A 21,710-nucleotide genomic window follows, 5' to 3' on the forward strand; every position below is an offset into this window, starting at 1 on the left:
CGGTTTTGTGGGTATGTCATTTTCGTCACTGAGCTTTTGTGAGTGCCCTACACATTTTTAATTTTTTGACTGTAGGCATTTAACCTTGATATATTTTCTTTTTATAGATCTGAGAATGGCGACAAATATTACCGAAATTAGTAATCCAGGAATTGTGTTAGCATAGCGATCTTGGCAACTAAACTGACTTTAAAAAGAAGACTACAATAAGTAATCGGAGGTAAATATCAACAGAGGAAAACATACCAAGCCTAATGTCATATCCATCTTATACAGCCAAAGAAAGACTGAGTCATTTAGGAACCATGTTAATCTTACTTAACTATTAAGTGAAATGTAAATGATTTTAGTTTTGTAGTGTTGGTGATTGATGTTCTGAATGTGATAGTTTACTCGCATTTAAGACACACAGTATAATGTCATTAAATGAAATATTGGAATGGTTACGAATAAGATTTGATGTTAGTAAGGAATAGTGCAGCATTTTGCTTGCCTAGCCGCCTGTTTCTGTAAGAATAAACTAGGACAAACTTGAAAGTTTTACTCCGGTGGCGCCATCTGGTTTCATGGAAGTTTTGTCAAGGAGCAAGCATCTGTGGTAGGCGGGCAGTCGTGGAGGAGAATGTCTAGAGATAGAATAGGTAGAGAAGGCGATTCACGTTGTAAGCCTAATATATGGTGCAGCTTGTACCATCTTGGTTCCAGGCCTGCATCATTTAACCTTGCACCAACAGCACTGTACATATAACATCTTGTTCAGAAATTATTTTGAATAAATAACCAAGCAATACATGCTTATGCGGGGTTGGGTACACAGTTTTCATCTAATTATTAAATTTTTCGCTTCCACGTACAGTCATTAAATATTATCTTTTCCTTATTTATTGCGATAGTCGTTGTTGTTGTTGTTGTTTTCAGTCCTGAGACTGGTTTGATGCAGCTCTCCATGCTACTCTATCCTGTGCCAGCTTCTTCATATCCCAGTACCTACTGCAACCTACATCCTTCTGAATCTGCTTAGTGTATTCATCTCTTGGTCTCCCTCTACGATTTTTACCTTCCGCGCTGCCCTCCAATGCTAAATTTGTGATCCCTTGATGCCTCAAAACATGTCCTACCAACCTATCTCTTCTTCTAGTCAAGTTGTGCCACAAACTTCTCTTCTCCCCAATCCTATTCAATACCTCCTCATTATTTACGTGATCTATCCACCTTATTTTCAGTATTCTTCTGTAGTACCACATTTCGAAAGCTTCTATTCTCTTCTTGTCCAAACTAGTTATCGTCCATGTTTCACTTCAATACATGGCTACACTCCAAACAAATACTTTCTGAAACGACTTCCTGATACATAAATCTATATTCGATGTTAACAAATTTCTCTTTTTCAGAAACGCTTTCCTTGCCATTGCCAGTCTACATTTCATATCCTCTCTACTTCGACCATCATCAGTTATTTTACTTCCTAAATAGCAAAACTCCTTTACTACTTTAAGTGTCTCATTTCCTAATCTAATTCTCTCAGCATCACCCGATTTAATTTGACTACATTTCATTATCCTCGTTTTGCTTTTGTTGATGTTCATCTTATATCCTCCTTTCAAGACGTTGTCCATTCCGTTCAACTGCTCTTCCAGGTCCTTTGCCGTCTCTGACAGAATTACAATGTCATCTGCGAACCTCAAAGTTTTTACTTCTTCTCCATGAATTTTAATACCTACTCCAAATTTTTCTTTTGTTTCCTTTACTGCTTGCTCAATATACAGATTGAATAACATCGGGGAGAGGCTACAACCCTGTCTCACCCCTTCCCCAACCACTGCTTCCCTTTCATGCTGCCATCTGGTTTCTGTACAAATTGTAAATAGCCTTTCGCTCCCTGTATTTTACCCCTGCCACCTTTAGAATTTGAAAGAGAGTATTTCAGTCCACATTGTCAAAAGCTTTCTCTAAGTCTACAAATGCTAGAAACGTAGGTTTGCCTTTTCTTAATCTTTCTTCTATGATAAGTCATAAGGTCAGTATTGCCTCAAGTGTTCCAACATTTCTACGGAATCCAAACTGATCCTCCCCGAGGTCCGCATCTACCAGTTTTTCAATTCGTCTGTACAGAATTAGCGTTAGTATTTTGCAGCTGTGACTTATTAAACTGATAGTTCGGTAATTTTCACATCTGTCAGCACCTGCTTTCTTTGGGATTGGAATTATTATATTCTTCTTGAAGACTGAGGACATTTCGCCTGTCTCATACATCTTGCTCACCAGCTGGTAGAGTTTTCTCATGACTGGCTCTCCCAAGGCCGTCAGTAGTTCTAATGGAATGTTGTCTACTCCGGGGGCCTTGTTTCGACTCAGGTCTTTCAGTGCTCTGTCAAACTCTTCACGCAGTATCACATCTCCCATTTCGTCTTCATCTACATCCTCTTCCATTTCCATAATATTGTCCTCAAGTACATCGCCCTTGTGTAAACCTTATATTTACTCCTTCCACCTTTCTGCCTTCCCTTCTTTGCTTAGAACTGGGTTTCCATCTGAGCTCTTGATATTCATACACTTGGTTCTCTTCTCTCCAAAAGTCTCTCTAATTTTCCTGTAGGCAGTATCTATCTTACCCCTAGTAAGATAAGCTCTTACATCCTTACAGTTGTCCTCTAGCCATCCCTGCTTAGCCATTTTGCACTTCCTGTCGATCTCATTTTTGAGACGTTTGTATTCCTTTTTGCCTGCTTTATTTACTGAATTTTTATATTTTCTCCTTTCATCAATTAAATTCAATATTTCGTCTGTTACCCAAGGATTTCTAGCAGCCCTCGTCTTTTTACCTACTTTATCCTCTGCTGCCTTCACTACTTCATCCCTCAGAGCTACCCATTCTTCTTCTACTGTATTTCTTTCCCCTATTCCTGTCAATTGTTCCCTTATGCTCTCCCTGAAACTCTGTACAACCTCTGGTTCTTTCAGTTTATCCAGGTCCCATCTCCTTAAATTGTCGTTAAGAGTTCAAAATATTCAAATGCGTGTGAAATCTTATGGATCTTAACTGCTGAGGTCATCAGTCCCTAAGCTTACAGACTACGTAACCTAAATTATCCTAAGGACAAACACACACACCCATGCCCGAGGGTGGACTTGAACCTCCGCCGGGACCAGCCCGTTAAGAGTATCGCTATCGCTAAACGTCAGGCAGAAATCTGAAATGCAAATACGCTCACAGGCATAAATATAGCTGCTAGTCAAACCATCAAGCGACTACGAATCTTGTCTCTTTTACAGGGTACGCAAGTAAACACCAAATCAGATATAAAACACGGTAGAAACATGTTTTTGATGTTCGTATTGTCCCGCTTGATTTTTCAACAAAAAGTATGACAAATAATATTTTACAGTCCTAAGGAAAAACGAGCATGTTAATCTGTTTCTTTTACATCATATTCTCCTCCAACACCAAAATTCGCAATTAATATTTCGATAGAGAAATCTAAAACCTGATTTTATGGACATCAAGCAATAGAGCCAATAGAACTCAATTGTAAGTATTCACCTTCATTCAGTGACTGCTGTGCTAAATCGAAGTGAACTATAAATTCAAATGCGGATCGAGTCATTTTTTCACAAAATTATAATACAGTTGGAAGAGGTTCATATAAATAATTTATATGTTCTGGAAATAGGATTTGATGGCGATAAAATGAAACTTTCATTTCTCGGTATTCACCGTTCATAAGTGGATATTTTAAATGAGGCAGTTTTCTGTAGACACTGCCACATGTACACAGAAGCTAACAACAACCAGATCACTTGGAACTGCTTCCATCAGGCTGCTGTTTTTAACTTTGTAAGCACTACAGACAAGTAGTACTTAATGACGTACAGTTTTAAAATAACTGACCAAATAATACTACGTCTTTATTAAAATAAAACAGCTATTCGCAGCAGTTACTTAATTTTCTTGAAACGAACGCATTATGAATTTAGAGTCTGGTTGATCTAGTAAGAATGCGTCGAATTGTCTCCACAAGACATCCTGACACTATAAAGAATATTGAGTATTAGTCTGTAGACGATGTTACCACAGCTTGGAATTAGTGACCTTAATCAGCTCAATTTGACGTTAGTTTTTATTTTAGTAAAATAATATTGATAATACGTAACATACACAGTTATATTGCGAAATTAATGTTTGTAAACGATTGAGGTCATAGCGAGAAAATCGTGAGACATACATCACAGGGCACATAAAATTCACACTGTTTCCATCTCACATTTAACCCAGAAGTCCTCTAAATGCATTGTGTATATTGCTAAGATCTGTGTTACTAACACAGTGTTTTAACTTGTTTCGTAAATTCTTGTAATTGAGAGCATGGCGGCAGGTAATTGGATATGGATATAGTTTATTTTTGTTAAGCGTGTCCCTGAAACAGATATACCGTGAAACTCGCCTACTTTTTTGCACAGTGTTTTAAGGCGATCTTGCCGCAGGTAAAAGTAAAATGGGCGGCTCGGCCCGAGGCGTACAGATCCATTTCCGGCGCGGTCCCCTCGCTGAGCTCCCCTAATACTACACGTCAGGCGGTGATGAAATATCGCTCCACCCACTTCCTAATTCTGCAGACGAATGGCTTTCATTATCCGGGAGTCTTCAGGACGGCTCTGGGATGATCTGAATGTTTAAAACTTTGGAGATAGCCCCAGGGCGCAGATGGCCGCTAGCTGCGAGTGACAAATGCGTGCCCGAGGCCTTTGGAGGTTTACGGCGTTTTACCCAGCCACCCCCAATTTCTCTTGTAACCGTGACCCCACCCCCACTTTCCGCCCGTAATTTAGTTCTAATCTCGCCAGGCCATCTGCAGAGCCCTTCTAAAAGAATCTGCATAGGTACCTCTTTCTCTACCTGCGACAAGAACTAATGTTATGTCCCATAATGTGCTTCAGCCGATATGAGGCAAGGGAAATTTGAATTCAGTGTTAGTGTGAGGCCAGTGAATTCATGAATGTATCACCAAGCTGCCTAACGGTGAATTCTTATAATCCAGAGTATGAAAGGTGTCTCATCGTGATGCGGTTAGCGGCTCATTTCTCAGTCTCGCATGTTGTAGGAAATATGTAGCTAACGGTCCTAAAAATATATGCTTGGTTCGGCAAAAGCTTTAAATTACCTCTACAGTACAATGAAGCTTCGTAATAACTAAACAACTCTTAAATTGTAATATAATGTGTAAGTATGTTAGTGTGGTTATTTTAATATGTAACATGAATTATTTCTTGCTGTAGCAAGACTTATGACGAAACATTCCACTAGAATTTGGTGCTTTGTTATGATTCATGTAATTGGTCTAGTAGCATGTGCCATGTAAGAGATTTACAGAACGACTCTAGAGACAAAAGAGTTATTAATTCTGGTGAGTGGGTGAGTAGTGATCAGGGTCGGAAGGGGGGGGGGGGAGGGGGTGAGAAAACTTATCACTGTATTTGGCATCCATGTTGGACGAAAACCGCACCTACTTCATTTCTACAGCCTCTGAAATTAATAGTCGATGATTTTTGTGGAAGAGGGACAATTCCGCATTGCGTTTTACATCTCAAACGCTGGACGAAAATCGTACGTGCTTTATTTCGAAAACCTCCGCAGCAGTTGTTAGATGCATGCTTCTGAGACGTCTCACCGCTTTCGGTTCTGGTCAGTTCTACTATAGTATTACTTGTCTAACGCAAATTTAGCGATGTGCGCCGCAACTGCGGTTGTGAGGGAGGGGGGCCGGACAGATGGGGGGGGGGGGGGGGGGAAGGAGAGGACGGAGAGAAGTACCTGCAAGTATACTCTGCTCCACGTACTCTGACTGAAATGTAAAAAATGACGCCATGAAACAATGCTGCCAAACTGTTACTCAAGTATACCCATGGCTGTGGGCTGTGCTGATCAAACTTTTGTCTGTATCCGGCTTTTTACCTACACTTAAAGAAAGGTGCATGTACATACTGGCTATTATGTGCTTCCAACGTTACTAGGACTTTTCGGATAGAAATCGCAACACAGTATGCGGACAAGACACGCAAGTGCAACTGACCAATAATTATTTTACTCTGAGAAAGGTCAAACTATTTGGGAGGCTACTCAACTTATTTTGTAATCGTACAAACTGGTACCTCATTCATACAATTATACTTGGAGGTGACTTCAATCCATCCTTGGTATGTTGGCAATAACTTGTGTTTGATCTCATTGAAAGGCATAAAACGTCTTCCTCAATCGCACTTAATGCTTCCTCCAAAACCTACTTAGAAAACTTATTTCGGGAGCCTAATGGAATTGTAAGTGTTTGCGAAACAACAATAGATAACCCTGAGCAAATAGGGATCATCGTAACGGATACAGGCATTACTGAACACGAGGACGTTGGGAAAGACTGCAAACCGTAAAATCAAAATCCACCGATAGCAAACGCAAAATACACCAATTTCAAAAATCAGATAAAAATGCGCATGACGCCTTCGTAGGAGACAGTCTACACGCCTTTCAAACTGTCTATGTAAGCGCAGACCAGATGCGGCTTCAATTTAAAACAATAATATCAACGAAAATTGAGTTATTTTATTGTTTTTATTTTTTGAGTCATCAGTCATCTGATTGGCTTTGTGCAGCCCGCCATGGATTCCTATTCTGTTCCAACTTCTTCATCTGAGAGGAGCACTTGAGCGACCTACGTCCTCAATTATTTGCTGGGTGTATTCCAGTCTCTGTCTTCCTCTACAGTTTTTTCACCTCTAAAGTTCCCTCTAGTGCCACGGAAGTCATTCCCTGATATCTTAACACATGCCCTCGTTGTCAGTGTCTTCCTCAAGTTCCTTCTCTCTCCGATTCTGTACAGAACCTCCTAATTCCTTACCCTCAGAGGTATATACCAAATAAATCAGTAAGAGTTGGTATTGAGCTCCCATGGCAAAAAACAGGCCAGAGCGCTGTCACGGAAGCTACGAAAAAAGTATGCAGAGTATGCAGGATCTCCACGATTGGCGACGTTTTACTGAAGCTCGAAATTTAGCACTTATTTCTATGCGAGTTGCTTTTAATAGTTTCTACGATGAAACTATGTCTAGAAATCTGCAGAAAACCCAAAGAGTTTTCATCTTATGTAAAGGACACCAGTCTGGTTCAGACTGTATGTCAGTGAGGTTCCTTTCAGAATATGCTGTTTCAGTAGTTCCATACATTGCAATCGCTTTCTCGACGAATTATCCGCACCTAAACACTGGAAAGTTTCACAGATCACACCAATACTCAAGAGAGGAAACTGACATAATCCACTGAATTACGGGCCATATCACTAACGTTGATTTCCAGTATGATTATGGAGCATTATCAATCACCTCGACGAAAACGATTTTGACAATTAGTCAACATAGACGTAGCTGTTTATTCACTCGAAGTAGAGCGGCCTGAGCTAGCGAGGCGAGCGCATCGCTGCCGTTGCGCGGTACGCTAACTCGGCCGTTGAGAGCTCGTGAAGAGGTTTCTGTGCTGTGGGAGCAGCGGAGAGCAAATTGTCGTGCGTTGTTTTCACAACGCGTGCAGATTGTCGTGTTCCGTGCCTCACAGCATGGGAAAGAAGGGTTCGCAGAGGAAACCTGCCGTTACGAAGGGTCCTTCGGTTGCGCAGCTCACTGAGTCTGCCGACCATGCAAGGAACTCCCGAGAAGACGAGTCGCGGCCTGTCCCCCCTTTGTACATCAAGTGTAAAGGTGGGTGGACAGCGCTGTTCGACACCATGACGAACTACGCTCGGAACGAAGTGGTCTACGAGTCTGTCGATACAGACTCACTGATCTGCGTGCGAGCTGCAAACGTGGCAGACCACAGGGCGATCAAGGTTGCAGTGGCCGACCACATCGTGGACGCGCCGCCGGCGCGTGAGAAGGCACCTTCCGTAGGAAGGGTGAAGACGACCTAGGCACTCCTCAGGGGGCTACCTTGGTGCTGTGACGAGGCAGCGGTCCCGGAAGGGCTGCGGACCAACAAGAAGAGAGCGCCGCTCTATGCCGTGACCGTGCAAACAGTCGACGGCGGGAGCGACATCTTCGACTTGCGGAAGCTGCCGGGCTTTCCGGTGACGTCAGAGGCTCTCCCGACCGCCATGGACCCCCAGCCCCAGTGCTTCAGGTGCCAGGGCGAGGGCCATGTTGCGAAGTATTGCCGCAACGCCGTGCGGTGCGTCAAGTGCTCAGGGGAGCACAACAGCCGCGCCTGCGACCGCGGCAGCAACGTTCTGCCGACCTGTGTCCGGTGTGGCGGCCCGCATGTCGCCAGTTGGCGCGGTTGTGCGGCTTTCGCAAGCAGCAGCCGTGCCGGGGGCGGCGAGGCGGCCGCGGCCGCACCGACGCAGCGGAAGAAGCGAAGACGACGTCGGAAACGGCGTAGGGCGCAGGACAGCCCGGCGCAGCAGAGGGACGGCGTAGCAGCAGCTCCACCTGCCAGGAGCAGGGAAGACCGCTTGGTAACGGGCGGCCAGGACGCAGCCCGCGCTCCCGAGAAGATACGTGACGTAGAACTCGACACCGCCGTGAACGAGGCCACTGCAGCCCTCAGAGCCGTCATTGCGGCAGAGAGGGCTGCCTTCGCAGCCGCCGTGGCTGCAGAGAAAGAAGAGGCCTTGAGGCAGCTGCGAGCAGTCTTCGCCCAAGGCCCCAGCGCAGTAGTACCTGCGAACACTCCTGCGACCTCGCAGAAGGACGTCCGCGCGCCTGAGCCAGCGGTTGCCCCAGCAGCACCGCAGGTGAAAGGTGCTAAGAAGAAAACCGCCGCCCCAACTTAACCGGTGGCAACGCAGACCGCTACGGGAGCGGGTCCCGCAACGGATCGAGAAGCCTAAAGGGCAGCCTTTATCGCCGAGTCGCGAGCGATCGGCAATACTTCCTCGGACGCTGAACTGACGCAGCTCTTCGAACAAACGGAGCTCTTTGAAGCTACATTGCGAAAGGGCTGCGGCGTGCAGTAGAGGAGGACGCTGAACGGTAGCCTCGCTGCCGTTCTGCACCAGCCTGCACCAAGTCTCCGACGACAAGGCGCAGCAGAGGGCCTAACAGCAACGCATGCGTTGCCGCGCCGAACTCTTATGTTACAGGGAGGAAGCCACTGCGGCCGGCCCAGGAGACTACAAGCGAGCCCAGCCGCAGCACCCGGACTGACCCAGCTAACGGACACGCAGCACATAGGTAACGATGCACGATACCTCACGCTAACCGACCTCACCCTGCATGCTCTATCGCAGCTAGCAAGCCGCTACTGCCCTTACTACCGTCCTACTGTCGCAGAGGTTTTTTTCCCTTGGCGCTGGCCTTGGCACTTTTTTCCCTCTGCCCTTACAACCGCTACCCTTCGATCGCTTTCGACCACTTCTATCTCCTGATGGACCATGTTAATGTCTTACCCAGACGCATGGACAACATCACAGCCTGCATCCTGTGACGCCTGATTCAAAACTAACATGCTTACGGAGGTGACAGTAGAACTTCTGGTTTGATCACCACGTTGGTGCGGGCGTGGAGGGGCCCCATCCTTTCCTAAAAAAAAATCACTCGAAGTAATGAGTGTTATCGACAGGGAACCTCTCACTGATTCCATATTTCTAGATTTCCAGAAGGCTTTTGACATGATTTCCCACAAGTAACTTCTAACCAGATTCCATGCCTATGGAGTATCGTCTCAGCTGTTCGACTGAATTCCTGATTTCCTGTCAGAAGGGTCACACTTTGCAGGGGAGTAACTAACGGAAAGTCATCGAATGAAACAGAAGTGATATCTGGCGTTCCTCAGGAAAGTGTTACAAGCTCTCTGCTGTTCCTAATCTACTAAAAACGATTTAGGAGACAATGTGAGCAGCCATGATAGCTTTTTGTAGAGGATACTGTCACTTACAGTCTCGTAAAACCATGAGAAGATCAAAACCAAGTGCAAAATGATTTAGACAAAATATCAGTGTAAAGCAAAAAGAGTCAGTTGATCAATTGATCGTAAATAATAAAACATGTGAAGCGATCCACATGAATATTAAAAGTGATCTGATAAATTTCGGCAAGTCTGCAGGCTTTCGTGGCCGTTGTCATCGAAGTTAAAATCTTCTGGGTTTTGAGCAACAAGCGTTAAGTAGTGCTCCTTTGAAGCCTTCTTGCTGGCTCCGCTATGTGAACGATGCATTTTTTATACGGCCACACGGCGAAGAAGAACTTCACGTGTTCCACAATTTCTTAAATTGAATGCACCCCAAAATCAAATTCACCTTGGCGGCTGAGAGTGAGGTCGGTCTGCCGTTTACAAATGTGTTGATATACAGAAGATCTGTTAACACTCTAGATCACAGAGTGTACAGAAAGCCGGCTAACACAAACAGGTATTTAGATGCCATTTCGCACCACCACCCAGCCCAGAAGCAAGCAGTACTCAAAACTGTCTTCACGTGTCTCCCGCATCAGCGATGACATCAACTTGGAATCGGAGTTGAATTTTTAAAAGAGGACATTGAAGCCCAATGGGTATGACAGTTATTCAATCGACAGGGCTTTTAGGCGGAATATTTATACCGCTAATAAGAATGATAAAGCACCGCCTTCTTACTTCGTCAGGTTACTGTTCGTTTCTGGGGTCAATGACGGCATAAGCAGAATTTTAAAGAAAAATTGCATTCAGACATCTTTCTTGAGTCAAAACAAATTAAAAGACTTTTTCCGGCGGAAAACGGATGCACCTGATTACCTCCACAATGCAGGCGTATATGAAGTGTCATGTGGCTGCGGCAAAGTGTATATAAGCGAAACGGGAAGAACTGTTAAAGAACCCATTAAGAAAAACAAAGCGCAAAATCGGCAATAGCAGAACATCACGAGAACTGTGGCTGTGACATCGATTTTAATAACGTACGTGTACTGCCTAAAGAAACAAACATTTATAGAAGAAAGGCCTAGAAGGGGTTGAAATTTTCTAATTTTCTAATTTCTATAGAGAGGACGGCTGTAGGCTTCCGGCATCGTGGCTCCCCTTAATCAAGAAAGTAAATACGCAGCCGCGGTGTGTGAGCGGCATAACCAAAGCGCTGCAAGTCACGTCGGCGGACAATAATATTTTGGGTAAACATTCCCCCTCTCTTGCTCTGTCCGTTTCGAATCTAGCCACTGATGACGACCAGCTAATAGCGGTAGCAGGCATTTCAAACAATAACCCTTCTCCAGCAGAGGTGTGGAAAGTGCGTCTCTAGCCAATGACGATGGACCGCCAATGGTATCCACAGGAGATGAGCTACCAATCTGCATCAGAGAGAGAATATTAACCTATTACTATGGCCCACCAATGGTAGCCATATGAATTTTAACCAATACTATAACTTCTCCAGCAGAAACGCCAGAATACTCTCGTCACTGACAGTGTTCCAGCAGTAGTGGACACCAAAAGATCCTGAGGAAGATCCCAGCAGAGGGGTCGAAACGTAGAACATTTTAGAAGAAACATGACGCGACCTAATTACCCAGAAGATTTTAACTTCATATAAATAATTTTTTTGTTGTTGCAGTTTTTTCCCTTCACTGTATGTTCATGAGCCAGTTATCCAGCCATTGCGAGTGCCTGAAAAGTCTTAGCAAACGCCTCCATTATGCTAATTCAATCCACCGTACTTCTCTTACTTTGGCCTTGAACGCCACCGCACACAGCTGTTACACCGGCCGGCCCCATCTACATTCCACTGTTGCAACGGACACGCAGCACAACTGCCCACGTAAAGGCCCAAAGGCCCTACGGCACAACCCTATGTAACAACGAGGCTAGTAAGACTTCGTCAACTCAAGATGAAATCATTCAAATTTGGCAACATCGCACCCGAGTCACAAAGCAGAGCATGCTGACACCTCATCTCCGATCTGGCCCGCGTACCTACTTTGACTATCGACAGCGCTATTCTCTCGCCTCCGAGCAGGCAGTGATACTATGCTTCCACGAGATGGAAGCAAGTCTTTGGGATCAACTGCGGTCAGGCTGAATCCATCTAATGGTCGCAGGCCTTCTGCACAATGCTACGTCGCAAGTTAAGCTAAACAGGACAGTCTAGTCCTGTGATGGCGTTATGCTGTTAGTTCAAATCAAACTGGATGCAGACCCACGAGGAACGCGAAAAACATGAAAAAACTGCTAACGAATGATATCCTTATAGACCAGGGATGGCCACAACGCGGCCTGTGAGCCGCATGCGACTCTTGTCTCCATTTGGAACGATTCTTGTTGGCTTGTAGACGAGCAGCCTTCCTGACTTCTTTAGCGCCATACATCACAGATATTTCTAGTATTTGCGTGTTGTGCACATAGTCACATGAATTGGCAATTACAGTTCCTTGAACGCCAAAACACACAGACAATTCAAATCCTTCACATAAGAAATGTACAATGACGAGATCGGTAATGTACAGCATGGTTATAATTAAACTTCCGCTATTTTAAAGGACCACCCATGAGAAGAACAAGTGAGCGTAGGACAATGAAACGTCGAGAAAAACATCTGTAAGTACGTGCAGAAGAAAAAAAACGAATGAACCATTGAAAGTAGCACATTTTAATTTCCACATGAGAGAATAATATTTGTTGATCGCGTAGTAAGTCTAGATTCCAGGTTACAGACTATGCTCAGTGTGACGTAGAGACGTTGCGCAAAGTGACGACTATCTGCATCCATGATAGCCTGGAACCGCACTAGAGAGTCCTCTGCTGGTGCGCGAAACAACGGTGGACGATGGAATGTTCAATTGTCGTGACACTGCTTGAAGATCACACGTTGCCTTAAGAATTATCAGCCACGCCGGAATAACTTTTTTAAACAATTATTATACGTGTCGCAGTTGTTCATCGGCCTGTCCCAGGAGCAATTCCTAAATCACCAGCTAATTCGAACTTTCGAATCATCTTTTTCAACCCCCGATGCGCAACCTCTTCACATTCCTTTAATGGGTCAATACATGCAGCACTGATGCTGTTGTTTTGATAAAACAGCTTTACAAATAAATCTCTGCTTACCTTGTGTAACGTCACCGGATTTTCTAGCTGGTAGTTGATAGATTAGTATTGATCGGCCCTGGCTAAAACTCGGTGATAGTCGGTTATTAGGTAAAGACAACGTTACAAAAAGCAGTGCTGAACTGAACTCTCGACGTGTGCGTGATATTTACTTCACTAATTGTGACCAATATTACGCTACTCGTCGTAATTAACTCGTTAATATTCGATGGTTTAACAGTGGCTATTAAAATATTAATAATAAATTCAATTCAGTTCCACCAACACCAACATCCCCATAGTTTGGTTGTAATTTCAAATCTCTAAGAAGTCGTAACATTGCGATTGCTTCCTAACGTCAAAGAGTTTGTATATATGCGCCGAGCACTTCAGTGAAATATTATCGCACAACGCAAAAGATCACAGTTATGTCTCTAAACAAATTTGTAATTTGGAATCACAAATGCGTAAATTTGCACGAAAGGGTGGTTTATTTCACAATAACAATCAATTCCTAAGAAGCCCGTGAGGAAGAAGCTTTCCCAGGTGGTGGTGGTGATGGTGTGAGGGGGGCGATTATAAATTATCTGCTTTAAAGCTATTGTCAAGATTCAGAGACCATTTGCAATTACGAATGCAGTTAATTATCTATCACTGTTCAATGTCCAACTAGAGTTGAGTTCGAGTTATCAAATTAAAAACTTCACTTCAGTCTAATATGAAGTAGTCCTCTATCTGAATTCTAAACGATGTTACATTTGAAGTCAATGCTTCGTTTCACTGCGTCATAGTAGATCGCAATTATCAATCCCCGAAAAACATTCTAACCGCGCCTACATATGCTAGTATTCAAACAAGTCTGACCAGCTTCGACTAACTCTCGTAACGTAGTGACAATGGATCAAATTTTCCTTAGCCATTACTCACGATTCTCAAAGAGTACTCACACGATGTATTCTCTGAGATCGTTGGTTCTGCTTTGCTAATTTTAATTATAATGATTTTGCGATTTACTATGATTTTGAGTTTGAGTTTACTGCCATTCTACCTATCTTTTGTAAGTTGATAAATTACTAAGTATAATGTTCTTGTTTCAGTTACTGGTTATTATCCAAATAGTAGTGTTAAATCGAACTTTGATTACTTGTTCACTTTTCATGGAATATGGAACTTGTTTTGGTGAAATTTTTGGGGTATTGGTTGCTATTTCTTTCATTTTCCAGTTTTCGTCCGAGGGAAGTGGCATTGCACTTGTTCGCACCTTTGTTGACTGTCTGCAACCCTACGTCGCCGTACTAGAACCGTTGCGTAACGGCATGTCATTACACTAACGTACTCGTAACGTAAATCTTGCAGATCACATTCTCAACATCATTGCCATAAAGGTGGGTACCCATATGGTAAATTTTTTTCCGTCTACACTAGCTTAAGTAGCGAAAGTTTAATAATAACCACCCCGTATCTTGGTACTTTCTAGTAGGTAGGCAGTATTGGAGGCCCATTTTTATTGTTACTGTATCAACTAACACAATTTCTGCTAGAAGAAGCAAAACCTTTAACTCAGCTTGATTTCATACAGTCGTTGTTAGGTGCAGCCATTATTTCGTATAATTTTAAGTAATTATAAATACTAAGCAAGTCGTTGCTGTTGATAGGAAAGATAGTTTTTGTTTAATTTTCGCACAAAATTGATATTTTTCAAAACGATCTTGAAAATCAAACATTCATCAACGTTAAATATGTGAAGAAAATTACTGAACACCTTCCTGAAGCTCAAGTGGGAATTGAAGATCATTTGTCTGAAACTGTTCACCTCGCAGGAGAAATATATTGCAGAGTTTATGATCCGAAGGTATCTAAATCTTCATATTCACTCCCAGAAAGTCCGTTTGCTATTGGAATTGTGGTGCATGACCGTCACGTTTCACCGCCAATCATAAAGTATTCAGCAGCTGTATAGCTGGAACTGCTTGTCTTGTAAGAGGAAAGAACTGGAAGGCCTGAAACGAACTGGTTGTTCAATTATTGTTTGGAAGAAGTTAACTTCTCAAAAAATGTTATTCCAATTTCTGGAACCATTAGTGTGTGAATCAGTAACTTAAGCTCGTTATGTCCAAATACAGATCGGGACTGACGAAGACTTGAACCAACTTCTCCGAACTGTGTTCAACAGCTTTTAGTCAAATTTCGAAGGGCTCACTGCAAAACAGAACAGCCGAGAAAGCGACTGATAGAAGTATGTTATTATTTCCTGCTCTGCAGTGCAATATCAACGTTTCTTCATTTATGTTCTACATTAGTCTCTAAGGAATGCAACTCTCTTCCAGTAAGTTCCTGAAGTTTGCAGTTCCCGAAGATAAGGTTAGTGGCCAACCCAAACACAGAATTGTTACTTATAATCCCTCTTGATTGCAATTTTTTTTTTCACATGACCGGTTTCGGCTCATCCAGAATCATTTTCAGATCTGATATTTCGGTTACCGGCGTAACCCGTCCATATCTAGCAACTTTCACACGCAGCATGTGAAAATTGCTAGATTTGGACGGGTTACTTCTGTAACCAAAGTATCAGATCTGAAGATGGTTCTGGATGCACCGAAACCGGTAAAATGAATAAAAATTTTGCAATCAAGACGGATTATAAGTAACATTGTCCAATCACTGATTGCTGCTATCCCATCAGACATTATGTCTGTTTTTGCTAACACAGACTGATGGCGATAAAGAAGCATAGATGCCCGCCACGTGATTGCCCGTGACAAGAACACTTGCGCTACTTAAAGTGTCCTTTTCTGCAATATTAACTGGGTTATCAAGTACACAGAGGCGCGGTAGATCAAAACACGGCGATAATCACTCTTGAAGTGTATCAGCGACTGATCCTTGAGCATTATCCTTTGACCAAGCCGAACGACGTGTTGCTATTGTTTGAGGCGGCTCGCGGAGCCCACAAAGCAATCACTTGTAGACGACGATACACAGTGCGATATGAGATACGTGATTCACAGACAACAGCAAGGTGCCAAATGGGCAGTTAAGTCGAGATGACTGAACGAATCACACTGTTGGTTAAACTATGCTTAGGGTGATACTCAAAATCGCAGCTGACAACGCTATAAATACTGTTGGTCACTAAACTTCCTATGATCCAGCCATATGCATTGTCATGCAAGTGTGTTGACTACACTTTTGCGCTACACTACTATTGTAATACCGTGTGTCACATGTATGCTACCCATATCACTGTAATTCTTCTCCGTTTCTGACAGAGTCGCCGCCCGCTATGGTCAAGTGGTTCTAGGTGCCTCAGTCCGGAACCGGGCGACTGCTACAGTCGCAGGTTCGAATCCTGCCTCGGGCATGGATGTGTGATGATCTTAGGTTAGTTAGGTTTAAGTAGTTCTAAGTCTAGGGGACTGATGAACTCAGATATTAAGTCCCATAGTGCTTAGAGCCATTTAGGATAGCGTAAATATGTGAGGAGAAATACGAACGTTTCAATTGATATAGCATCCAGTGATCAATAAGCCGACTTCCCGCGCGAGCGCCGCGCGCGCAAGTCTGTGTGTGTGTGTGTGTGTGTGTGTGTGTGTGTGTGTGTGTGTGTGTGTCTGTGTGCGTGTGTGTGTGTGTGTGTACGTGTACTAAGGTATAGGGGAGTGGGTGGAAGAACAGTAATCCTGGTGAAGCTGCCAGGACTAGTGACGGGAGAGTCGACATTCACATCACACCGTGACGCTACAACATTGAGACGGAAATTTTAATAGCATGTAATTTTCCGTTCTTTTAGACGATATCCTCTAACTACCTATTCGTTAATTATTTCGAGCGTACATTCATTCTCATATATATTGCCCAATTTCTGTTCATACGAATGTAAATTGTTTATGGTTGTTTTTCATTGCATTAAATTGTTAAGTTTCGGAAATTTATATTTTATAACAAATCGTCGTAAATTATTTTTCCACATGCTGTGCCCAGTTAGGATAGCATGTAAACTGCGTTTTAAGTGGGGTAGGACGTGAAACGGGCCGACTTGGAGCAGGAGAGGCACCACAGGACATTTTAATTTCCACTGTCTGTACCAGTACAAGTAAATTCATAAAACTTTGTCAACATGACCAGGATTCAGGATTCACACTCGTAGCAGCGGAACTTCAAAAACATAATAAAAAATGTTTTATTGCATGTGAAATGTCATCAGTTTTTCACTTACTATTGGCTGCATTTGTTGCTATACCTACACTTTTCTTCCTAAGTAAGAGAGACTGTCTGATGAATTTTGCACAGCATACTAACAATACGTGCAGGTGTCTGAAATTCTAGAATCTATTTAATTTATGAAAAAATGAATGAGCTGTTACGTTTTAAACTTAATGTTTAGAAAGAAATAAAATTTTGTAGTTAATTATCTCAATTTGTACAACAGTTTTCAATAGATTTGGAAAATTCTAGAGTTTCATACACCTGTAAGTATGGTTTGTATGGTGTGCAAAATTCATCAAAGAATCTCTCTTACTTGTGAAGAAAAATGTACCTGTAGCAACAAATGCAGCCAATAGTAAGCGAACAGATGATGAAATTTCACATGCAAAAAAAATTATTTTGTTATGTTTTTGAACTTTCACTGCTATGAGTGTGAATCCCCAATCTCTCCTGGTCATGTTGAAACCGTTTTATGAATTTATTTATAAAAGTATAGACAATAGAAAGTAAAATTTCCTGTGGTGCCGCTCCTGCTCAAAGTCGGCCCGTTTGACGTCCTACCCCCCTAAAGCGAAATGGGAAGATGATGGCAGTTGAAAGTGGGGCGTATGTTGGGATGGAAGTGCACTAGTGTTCGCAGTTTCATGGATGTCAGTATAAAAGGAAGGAGACAGAGTAGTAACTTGGACTCACACTTGTATTGAGGAACGTTAAACGAGGTGCACGTCGACATTGTTTAAAGTGAAGGTGGAGGTTCGAGCCTCTGTCGCGTGCGGAAAATTGTCATTGTGTCGACGCGTACGGGGGTGTGGTACAGCTGCTTGATGAACGTTAAACTGAAGCACCACTAATTCAGTACACACGATGAAATCAGATGGCTGATTAACTGGAGAGCGGACAGAAGTATTTTCTGGTATAGATTCGTAAGTATGAAAAGTCAGGAAATTCACTAACTGACAAGTAATGAAAAGTTGGGAGATATGTAAACAAACAGTTGATCTAAAGCACTAATAAACAGGCTAAGGAACACAGCTACGTGCACTTGGTCTGTGACGAGAAAATGAACTGGGTAGCCAGACTGCAAACCTTATGTGGACATTAAAGTGTCGGAGCAAAATAACTATCAAACTGTAAGGGCTAGAAAAAAGTTCAGTAAAGCGAACATTCTCAATAAAAGTGGTACGCGTGTTATTACTCAAGCCCTTTGAGCACAGTAAGTTCTGTAAGCCGATAAAATTATCTTTTGCTGTTGTTGATTGTGCGTCCACGCTAGCCTCCCATAATTTAGTCGGTAAAGTTTCGCTATGAGGCAATGATTTTTCTTGGAAGCAACTTTATCTGTTGTCACAGTCAAAATATCTATAAAAGTTATGGAAATGGGCGTTTGGCGTAATTGGCCGGGAGGCCCCTTGCGGGGCAGGTCCAGCGGCCTTGGTGCAGGTCTTATTACATTCGACACTATATTGGGCGACCTGCGCTCCCGATTGGGATGAAATGATGATGTAGACAACACAACACCCAGTCCCTGAGCGGCAGGTCAGGAATCGCCGTTGTGGACGGCACTGTGCGCGTCAGTGGGTTGGGCCTGGATGTGTTGGTCAGTGGGATGGGGAAGTAGGGCGACTATAACTTCAGCCACCACAGGAAGCGGCAGCGCCTAGCGCCGGACGAGCGACGGGGTGACGCAGGTCGTACTATGGGACGCTCTCCAGGCTTGTTTTGAGTGTAGTTTGTTGGTCACAAGTTGCTGTCTCGCGACACACCGGAGCAGGCCGGAAGTTGATTGGTGGCCAGCAACCGAAGCGGAAGTTCCAGTCCGACAGCCGATCACTTCCAGTCACTCCACCAGGAAGGAGGTGCATGGCTCGTGTTTTCTGTAGTTCAAAAATGCCTAGACGGTAAATACCGCTGTTCGATCACGTCCGTATTGTTATTTTGTGCCAGGAAGGGCTCTCAACAGGGGAAGTGCCCATGCGTCTCGGAGTAAATCAAAGCGATGTTGCTCAGATACACAGAGTCAGAAACTGTCGATGACATGCCTCGCTCAGGCTGCCCAAGGGCTACTACTGCAGTGGATTACCGCTACCTACGGATTATGGCTCGGACGAACTCGGACGGCAACGCCACCATGTTGAATAATGCTTTTCGTGCGTTCACAGGACGTCATGTTATGACTCAAACTGTGCGCAATAGGCTGCGTGATGCGCACTTTTACTCCCGACGTCTATGGCGAGGTGCATCTTGGCACCCACGACACTATGCAGTGCGGTACATATGGGCCCAACAGCATGCCGAATGGACCGCTCAGGATTGGCATCACGTTCTCTTCACCGATGAATGTCGCATATGCCTTCAACCCGAGAATCGTCGGACACGTGTTTGGAGACAACCCTGTCAGACTGAACGCCTTAGACACACTGTCCAGCGCGTGCACCAATGTGGAGATTCCTTGATGTTTTGGGTGCCATTATGTGGGTCCGAAGTATGCCGCTGGTGGTCATGGACGGCGCGTAACGGCTGTACGATACGTGAATGCCATCCTCCGTCCGATAGTGCAACCATATCGGCAGCATATGGGCGAGACATTCGTCTTCACGGACGACAATTCGCGCCGCCATCGTGCACATCTTGTGAATGACTTCCTTCAGGATAACGACATCGCTCGACTAGAGCGTCCAGCATTTTCTCCAGACATGAACCCTATCCAATATGCATGGGATAGATTGAAAAGGGCTGTATGTGGACGACGGGACCCACCGACCTCTCTGGGGTTGAGGAGTGGGACAATCTCTACCAACAGTGCCTTGACGAAGTTGTGGATAGTGTGCCACGACGAATACAGACATGCATTAATGCAAGAGGACGGACTACTGGGTATTAGAGGTACTGGTGTGTACAGAAATCTGCACCACAACCTCTGAAGGTGTCGCTGTATGGTGGTACAACATGCAATGTGTGGTACTCATGAGCAATAAAAAGGGCCGAAATGATGTTCATGTTGATCTCTGTTCCAATTTCCTGTACAGGTTCCGGAACTCTCGGAACCGATGTAATGCAAAGTTTTTTTTTATGTGTGTATATTTCTTAGACTAACAGCTCATGTGAGCTATAAGGTTACTAGCGATTTGTGGAAACTAAAAATAGTTCATTGTATTTTATCCTTAAATCTAGTAAAAAAGTTCGTTATGTCACATTTCCTTAAATTATGTTTTGTATTATTATAGAGTCATGACTTTATAAAAATTCGTTGGTTAGTAGAGCTATCCGGCAGTTAGTGCTTTCGTGTAGCAATGATACTACACAGTGGCATGTCCTCTGACAAACCCTAATACAGGTATTTCGTTGGTCCTGTAGTGAATCGCCTTATTTACATCCACACCTGGACCATGTTATTGTTACCGCCGTCAGTCGCCTTATTTTACAAGTGTAGTAGTATGAGTATTTGAGATACATGTGATTCCTGGCAAAACCTGTAAATTATGTAACTACGACAGTGCCTTGACGAATTTGTGGACAGTATGCAACGTCGAATATAGGAACTTTAGCCATGATAACAGCGCTATACCTCTTTACCAAATATATTTTTGTACGTCTTTATTTTTGTTACACTAAGCTGTATTTATAAAATTGGTCATGACAACAAAAGCGATCCAGCTCAACAGATTATGAGGATGCATAAGTATATACATCGATTTCAGTAGTAACTTTTAATATTGTGTATGATACAATGGAAATTTTAAAATTAAATGTATTTTGCTACTGCTCATCTCTTAAATGCAGTTTTCTGTGTTTTAGACACGACGATGGCTCGGCAATGAGCTGAAACTATTTAACAATAAAAGAATTGTTGCAATCTTGACTTGAAATTTTTGCTCTCACATTTTAACGTAATAGATCGCCTGTGTCCCTATTTGACAATGTCAAACAAGAAAGAAATAGGAAATGTATTCTCGCCGTCGTTGTTTTGTGTTCCTTCCGGGTAGACCACATTGTCAACGTGCCACCCTTCTTTTCGTATATCTAATCTGCTAAAAATGACTTAGGAGTTTCATAATACAAGGTGCACTGATTGCAAATTTTATCAAGAATATAGCTGAATTGCTTTCAGCAAATATGTGATTATGTTATTGAGTGATTGTACTATACAGGGTGTTCGGAAATCACGTTATGAACTTTTGAGACGTGTAGAGAGGAGTAAGCCAAAATATTTTAAACATGAAGCCATTTTATGTGTGTGGAGTATCCTGGTTTCATTTTTGTTTTGGACTAATGTACACAGTTAATGTTTAAGTGTCAATAAAAAATATGTATTTAAGTGATAAATGAGTATTACGTTACGTATCCTTTCGAATAATTGTACTGCATCACACATAATTCAGTCCATCAAGCAGAAGTGAAAGTGTTAGAAGTCTGAATTGAAACCGTCATAGAATGGAAAAGGTATGTTTCCGGACGTTGGTTCCTATTAAGAATATTA

The 21,710-nt window shown here is 43.1% G+C and overlaps 1 protein-coding gene across 2 annotated transcripts in view; it reads right to left on the reverse strand.

Moving 5' to 3' along the window:
• The window catches only part of LOC126281690 (TNF receptor-associated factor 3), a 280,376-nt gene that overhangs the window by 156,537 nt on the left and 102,129 nt on the right, over positions 1–21,710 (reverse strand). The window lies entirely within an intron of this gene.

The sequence above is a fragment of the Schistocerca gregaria genome, chromosome 7 (assembly GCF_023897955.1).
Source record: "Schistocerca gregaria isolate iqSchGreg1 chromosome 7, iqSchGreg1.2, whole genome shotgun sequence".
Lineage (NCBI taxonomy): Eukaryota > Metazoa > Arthropoda > Insecta > Orthoptera > Acrididae > Schistocerca > Schistocerca gregaria.